Source organism: Cucurbita moschata, unplaced genomic scaffold, assembly GCF_002738365.1.
Source record: "Cucurbita moschata cultivar Rifu unplaced genomic scaffold, Cmos_1.0 Cmo_Scf00042, whole genome shotgun sequence".
NCBI classification, from domain to species: domain Eukaryota; kingdom Viridiplantae; phylum Streptophyta; class Magnoliopsida; order Cucurbitales; family Cucurbitaceae; genus Cucurbita; species Cucurbita moschata.
The window spans coordinates 358,434-366,793 of record NW_019268558.1 but is presented as its reverse complement, the minus strand read 5'-3'; positions in this window follow the sequence as shown (position 1 = coordinate 366,793).

The following is an 8,360-nucleotide window of genomic DNA, read 5'->3' as shown; positions in this document are numbered from 1 at the left end:
CTGTCTGATTGACATCTATCAAACGTCTTTTTCCAACAAAATCTGGATCACCATGCTGTTTATGAATAAGACGTTGCCTCAAGGTCGGTTGTATCGTTAACTGGGCCAATTGAGCGGTGACCTCCCCCATGGCCACCGCTACCCCGGCATGTTCCAGATCCTGTTGGATCGCTTTTTGTGTAGTGATTAGGGCAGACGTGTGTGCTGATTTTCGGCTCAACGCATTAGCTACCACATTCGCCTTTCTCGGGTGATAGAGTATCTCCACGTCATAGTCTTTAACCAACTCCAACCACCTGCGTTGTCTCATGTTCAACTCCTTCTGAGTAAAGAAGTATTTAAGACTCTTGTGGTCAGTGAAAATTTGGGTTCTTTCTCCATAAAGGTAGTGTCTCCAAATCTTCAATGCAAATACCACTGCTGCGAGTTCTAGGTCGTGGGTGGGATAGTTTCGCTCGTATTCTTTTAGTTGACGTGAAGCATAGGCAATAACCTTCCCACGTTGCGTGAGGACACATCCTAACCCCCTTTTTGAAGCATTGCTGTACACTACAAAGCCTCCCTCTCCCGACGGTACAGTGAGTATCGGGGTAGATACTAACCTCTGTTTGAGTTCTTTGAAACTAACCTCACACTGACCATTCTAGGTGAACGACTTTCCTTTCTTGGTCAACTCAGTAAGGGGGGTGGCGATCTTGGCGAAATCCTGCACAAACCGCCGATAATACCCTGCTAGTCCAAGGAAACTTCGTACTTCCGTCACTGTGGTCGGGCGAGGCCAATTCGTCACCGCTTCAATCTTTGTTGGGTCTACGGTGATTCCCATGCTTGAAACTACATGGCCAAGAAATCCCACCTGTTCTGCCCAGAATTCACACTTGGAGAACTTTGCAAACAACTTGTTCGTTCTCACAGTGGTCAGCACTTGCCGGAGATGTTCCTCGTGTTGTTCCCTAGTCTTGGAATACACAAGGATATCATCGATGAAGACGATCACGAAGTTGTCTAAAAACTCTTTGAACACTTTGTTCATCAACCCCATAAATGCTACTGGAGAGTTGGTCAAGCCAAACGACATTACCCTAAACTCGTAATGTCCATACCTTGTGCGTAAGGCTGTCTTTGAGATATCACTCTCCTTAATCCTTAACTGATGGTAGCCTGATCGTAAATCAATCTTTGAGAACACAACTGCTCCTTGCAACTGGTCGAACAGGTCGTCGATTCGGGGCAAAGGATACTTGTTTTTAATTGTCACTTTGTTAAGTTCCCGATAGTCCATGCATAAGCGCATAGAGTCGTCCTTCTTCTTCACAAATATCATTGGGGCTCCCCAAGGAGACACACTTGGTCATATAAAACCTTTGCTTAGTAGCTCTTGAAGTTGCAACTTTAGTTCTTTCAGTTCAACAGGGGTCATTCTGTACGGGGCTCTTGATATAGGGGTTGTTTCTGGCTCAAGTACAATTTCGAATTCCATCTCATACTCTGGGGGTAGGCCCGGGAGATCTTCCGGGAACACGTCCACAAATTCTCTCACTACTGGCACTGAGTTAATGCTCGCCTCAGTTCGCCCTAATTCCACCATTTTTTTAAATTAATTAATTTATTATTATTATTATTTTAACTATTTTTATAATTATTTTTATTTGTTTATTTCTTTATTTATTTTTGGGCTATTACAGGAGGGTCCAATCCTAGTAGCAACACTTGGTTATCAGGATTATGTGACCACGTACTAAATCGTCCTAAGAGTTGGACAAGCATGCTCACAAAGTTAAGATTGTGAATTTTTTAAATGCCTTAACTTGAAATAGAGGTAGCACGTGGCTTGAGTATTTTATGAAATACTCAGTGAGTGACCCCACTATTGGGGGTTAAATGCAAGAACATGCGAATGCAACGACGAGACCTATCATATCAGTCTATTTTTTCTACGGTACTATTCTAATTGGGCAGCTTGGATGTGTACCATATACTCTACACACAGCGCATACATGCGAGTATGGGCTCACTAGTCAGTTCACACACCGCTAGGCCCCTTTTCTTGTCGGGCGAGCCTTCTCTGGTAGCTCAACTTTTACCGAACACCCATTAGAATTAGTAACCGTCACGGCAGCATTATGTAAAACATAACGATACTTCGCTTGCATAATGGATGTACGCGTCCATACCCTCGTGATGGAATAGAGATATCCCCTAATGCATGAGCACACATAATGCATGAGTCCCAATATTTTTCCATTTTCATTATCATTTAATACAACCCTCTTAGCATTCTGTACATATCATATCGTTTCAGATATCGTTCATCATTCATCTCATATCGTTTCTCATTCTTCAGTTCTCATATCATACATAATGCTAATGGGGTTATATTTCATGTCATTTATCGTAATTTCGTGTCATTCATATCTTACTGTATACACACAATTAAGGAGACAATACATACCATCCCATGCTTTTAACATAACATTTAATCATATACATATCATACCAGAACATATTGCATCACAATATATCATATTATAAACAAGTCAATTTATCACATATCTCGTACCATAACATATTTCATATCATATGACAACATATATATATCCGTCATTCACATGTCGCATCATAATCATATCATACCGTAAACACTTCGTGGTCATATCATTCCCTAACTTATCATAGCCTTAACGTCTTATACCTATCACAGTCATGTCGTCACATGAACGTACCTTAGTTATATCATCACATAAACGTATCCTAACGCTCGTTCTATCAATCTATCACACATCTATCCCCTTCTACCCATATACCTTACTACACATAACCTTATCAATCTCTCATATCCATAGCATTTCGGTATGTAACCTAACCTTAACGTTTCATGAACGTATCTTACTCCTATCGTTACATTTCGTTTTGTGCATCCTTATCATATCCTATCTCAGACATATCATTGAACACATCGTACCGTAATTATTATCATACAATTCACATATTATAACATATACATAACATATCATAAGCATATCAATCCACAAACAATTCACACATATCAATATATATGACATGTGCCGAACCACGGGGCAGGTGTCAACATCAAATATAATCATGCCGATAGTAAGGCCACTTACTTGATTAGCTTAGGTTGATGTCTCGAAGTTATCTTAATGAAAGTTCAATTCTGTCCTTTGAAATCCAAGCCAACCTATGTGAGCCCATGACATCAGTTTCAAGCTTGAACTCTATAAAATTATTGTAACGACCCTAAATTTTACCTATTTAATCTATGGTCATTACTATACCTTGAAATGCGGAATTTACATTAAATGGGCCCTGATCATAAATGCGACTTACACTCGCCTTTTATTACCTCGTGAAAGAGAAAACGAATACAAGGGAAGGAAAGGAAAAAGAACAATATTGAAATAATTGTCTCAAAATACCCAATGGTTTATTATTGCGATTACAATTCAACCTACACTAACCTATACTAATAATGTAAACAGAATTCAACCTATACTAACCTATACTAGGAAATGGAAAACAACTACCATATGCATGTGCCACGGTTTCAGGGTGTATGATGCCGCCGTCGATCTCACATGGGTGCCTTGCCCTTATCTGAAAAAGTAGAGTAGCACGAGGCTTGAGTATTTCTAGAATACTTAGTAAGTGACCCCCTATCGGGGTTATGCAACAATCACATGCAATGAAATGATGTGACCTATCTTTCGCTTCGTTTTCCCTACGGTGCTGTCCTAACAGGTAAACTTTGGACATGTACCATATACTCTACACACAGCCCATACGTGCGAGTATGAGCTCACCAGCTAGTTCGCACATCGCTGGGCCACTTTCCTTATCCGGTGGGCATACTCTGGGAGCCCCTTATGTTGGAACCCGGTAGAACTAGTAACCATCATGGCAGCGCTATGCAAAGCATAACGATCGTTGTCCTGCCATTGGATGTACGCGTCCGTACCCTCGTGATGGGATAGGGGTATCCCCCAGACGCATGAACACACATAATGCATGAGGTCCCCATTACTTCTACATTTATCATTAATGAACATAACCCCCTGTTACGTTCCATGCTTACATGTCATTCTCATTTTTAATTTACGTATCATACATATTTCTATCGGGGTTATGTTTCCAGGCAATTTACCGTATTTCATGTCATACAATTCATGCAGTTTACATTCAAATATTCCATACAATCATGCCATAATCATTCAAGAACAACATAACGTCACATTCATTACATATCACATCAGACTAAACAGCATACATAGCATACATTCACGTTCACATGATTACGTACTTAAGCACAACAATCTAGCATACAATTTAATGACACGTGTGAATCCACGAGCACGTGCCATCATACATCAAATAACGTGTAACCTACGACGGGTGAGCCACTTACTTGGTATGTAACGGAACCGAAAAAAAAATGATGGTCGTCGGCAGAGCCGAAAACTCCGGCGAACGCCGGAGTTTTTGCTCGCACACGACCCACAAAGGGCAGCCGAGGGTTGGGATGCCACAAATCGCATCCCCGACCTTCAGCCACCCTGAAAGAACCAGCAAAGAAACGAAAACGGTGAGGAAAAAGGAGAGAGAACAGAAAACTGACGAAACTCCGGCGAAGTCAAACCGTATGAATCGACGTCGAAAACCCCCATTTCACACCACAAAAGTAATCCCAGAACCCTTTACACACATTAGGAGTAGGTTTTAGACGAATCCTGTAGGCTGAACACCGTCGGCAAGGAAGACGGAACGGCGGACTTCCGAGCTTCTCCAGATCCAGGAGTGTGAGGCCCTTACCAACGAAATCGATACCAAAAACGGGGTTAGGGTGAAGGATAAGCTCGGGAACGGGAGAAAAAAAAGGGGAAAAAGGACGTCGGGACGACGTTGTCGAGGAGAGAGAGAGATCGCTGGAAAATCGCGCGGGCAGTCGGGCGAGGAGGACGAAGTTCGACCCAAGATCCAGATCTAGAAACCCGAACCGAACCCTGTCCCTTCGGTCAGCCCAGAACCCACGATACTCGCAGCCCAAACACCCGACCTTCACTCGTGAGCTGGCCCATCACCCCGCAACCCGTCACCCACGAGCCGGCCCATCACCGCGCGGCCCGTCACCCGCGTTCTGCCCGAGACCCGCGAGCGACCGGTTAACCCGCGCCTCGACCCGAGACGCCTGCACATGCGTCGCTCTCTGATTGTGCCACGTGTCACATCTACAGCGCGACTCCTTTCGGCTCAGGCGGCTTCATCGGCTCGGTGGCAGCTCCTTGGCTCCAGCGGCTTATTCGACTCGGGAAACCTTTTTCCAGCCCGTTTGACACCGTTCCGACCCTTTCGGACCTGGTTTCGGCTCTGTTTAAGGTAAAATGGAACATTTTAAGGTCGTATTTCACAAATTCCAGTTGGGAATTTATTATTATTTGTGGAATACTAACGGAAGTGATTCATGAACCAATAGGAGCCAACCACCAACGGAAGCGTAGAACGTCCACGAGGAGCTAGGAGCTTACGTTATATTCTAGGGAGTACTTCGGCTAAGGCCTACCAAGTAAGTGGCTCACCCGTTGTAGGTTACGCATTAATTGCTGTATGTTGGCATGTGCCCGTGGTTATGCACGTGCCATTAAATTGTATGCTAGCTTAACTTGCTTAAGTACGAAATCATGTGAATGTGAATGTATGTTATTTATGCTGCTTAGTGGATGAGACATGAATACATGTGACGATGTGTGACCCGTGTACGATTATGGCCTGTTATATGAGTATAGGAATGTGATTGAATGAATTGCATGACATGAAATACGGTAAATTGCATGATACATAACCCCGCTAGGAACATATATGATATGTAGCGAAATGAGAATGAGAATGACATGTAAGCATGAAAACGTGACACGGGGTTATGCTCATTAAATGATGACTGTAGGACTAGTGGGACCTCATGCATATTGTGTGTTCATGCATTTGGGGGGATACCCCTATCCCATCACGAGGGTACGGACGCGTACATCCAAATGGCAGGACAACAAAATCGTTATGCCCTGCATAGCGCTGCCATGACAGTTTTAGTTTTAACGGGTCCCGATGGGCCCCCACAGCATGCCCACCGGATAGGGACAGTGGCCCAGCGGTGTGCGAACTAGCTAGTGAGCCCATACTCGCATGTATGAGCTGCCTGTAGAGTATATGGTACACGTCCACGATTACCTGTTAGGATTACACCGTAGGGAAAACGAAACGAAACGGAACGGAACTATAGGTCCCATCATTTCATTGCATGTGTTTGTCGCATAACCCCGATAGGGGGTCACTTACTGAGTATTCTAGAAATACTCAAGCCTCGTGCTACTTTACTTTTGCAGATAAAGGCAAGGCACCCATGTGACAACGACGACGGCATCAGACACCTCAGGATCGTGGCACATGCATAGGGTAGTTGGTTGTCTTTTTTTTCCATTTCTAGTATAGGTTAGAATAGGATGAAATGTATTTGCATAATAAACCTTAGGGTAGAATAAACTATTCATTCTTGGTTTTGTTGCTTTTCCTTTCTTTCAATAATGTTTCCCTTTTTCCCTTGTAATCTTTTTTTTTAGGCAATAAAAAGGCGAGTGCGAACAACATTTATGAATAGGGTCCATTAAATGTATATTCCGCATTTCAAAGTATAGTAATGACCTTAGATTAAATAGGTAAAATATTAGGGTCGTTACAGTTGGTATCAGAGCCCTAGGTTATAGATCTTGTAGACTAGCCTACAGAGTAGGCTTGGCGTGTTCCACGGTCCAATTACCGATGCCCCGTCGTTGCTAGGTACACCTTATGTAGAATGAAGAATGTATGACATGCGTGATATATTTAATGTGGTTGGCTTTAAATCATGCATGACATGTTACTGTATGAAAAAATGTTGATGTTATCTGATGTCGATGTGATTTGATGTAATGCATGTCTTTATGTTACGATATTTTTGTTTTTCTTTTATATATATGTATACATATGAATTATATGGTAGGATGTAGGGAATGTTGTAAATCATAAACTTAGCTAGAACCCTTTCTTGGTTTCTAGAACCATGCCGCACAGAGGACGTAGAAGAGGTAGGAGAGGGAGGGGACGACCTCCCATTAGGAGAGGAGGAAGAGGAGATGCCGACAAAAGTTCTTCCCAAGAGGGGTCGACTACCGGCCCATATGCGTTTGTACCCCCTCCTGAATATGCACCTCCTCCACAAGCTGTACCCCCTCCTGAATATGCACCTCCCCCACAAGCTGTACCCCCTCCGAAATATACACCGCCCCCTCAAGCTGCACCACAGACCGGGTTAGACCCTGCCACAAAGTTACTGTTGGAATCCCTTAAAAAACCCTCAAGCTGCACCACAGACCGGGTTAGACCCTGCCACAAAGTTACTGTTGGAATCCCTTAAAAAAACTATGCAAACCATGCTAGACACACAACAGGCCACGTTGTTGGCTACGCAACAAGTCGCGGCAATGGCCACGCAACCAGCTAACGCGATGGCCACGCAACCAGCCAACGCGATGGCCACACAACCTACCGACGCGGCGGCCCCACAACCGGTGGATGCGGTAGCTATCCAACCGGTAAACAACCCGCACCCGGATAGGGGCGCGAGTTGGTTAAAGGATTTCAGGCGGTATAACCCCTGTCCTTTTGTCGGTTCAAAGGAAGATCCCACAGCGGCTCAGATGTGGATCGCAAACATGGAAACAACGTCCTTTTGTCGGTTCAAAGGAAGATCCCACAGCGGCTCAGATGTGGATCGCAAACATGGAAACAACCTTTGAATCAATGAGATGCCCTGATGAACATAAGGTGGCATGTGCGACATACGTGTTACATAAAGATGCAGAAGTGTGGTGGTCGGATAACAAACAGAGCATCAACCCGGGCGGGGGAATTACAACATGGGAGACCTTTAAGGAAGCCTTTCTAAAATACTATTATCCAAAGGAAACCCGTATAAAGAAACAGCAAGAGTTTAACTACTTAAACCAAGGTGATCGCACGGTGGATCAGTACGATCAGGACTTCATTGAGAAGGTTTGCACCGTCTTTAGCCGACACTGAAGAGAAACCGACAGAAAAATTTGTGTTAGGATTGAATCCGAAAACCCGCCGCATGTTAGAGGCCTTTAACCCAAAAACCTATGAAGAGGCCATAAGGACGGCCAAGGCCCTAGAGGAACCCCTAGAGGAAAAGAAAACAGAGCCAACGGTCGCCACAGGGAGGAAACACCCTGTCGAGGTCGATACCACAGAGTTCCAACCACCATTCCAGAGACCTCGATACCAGAGAAGGCCAC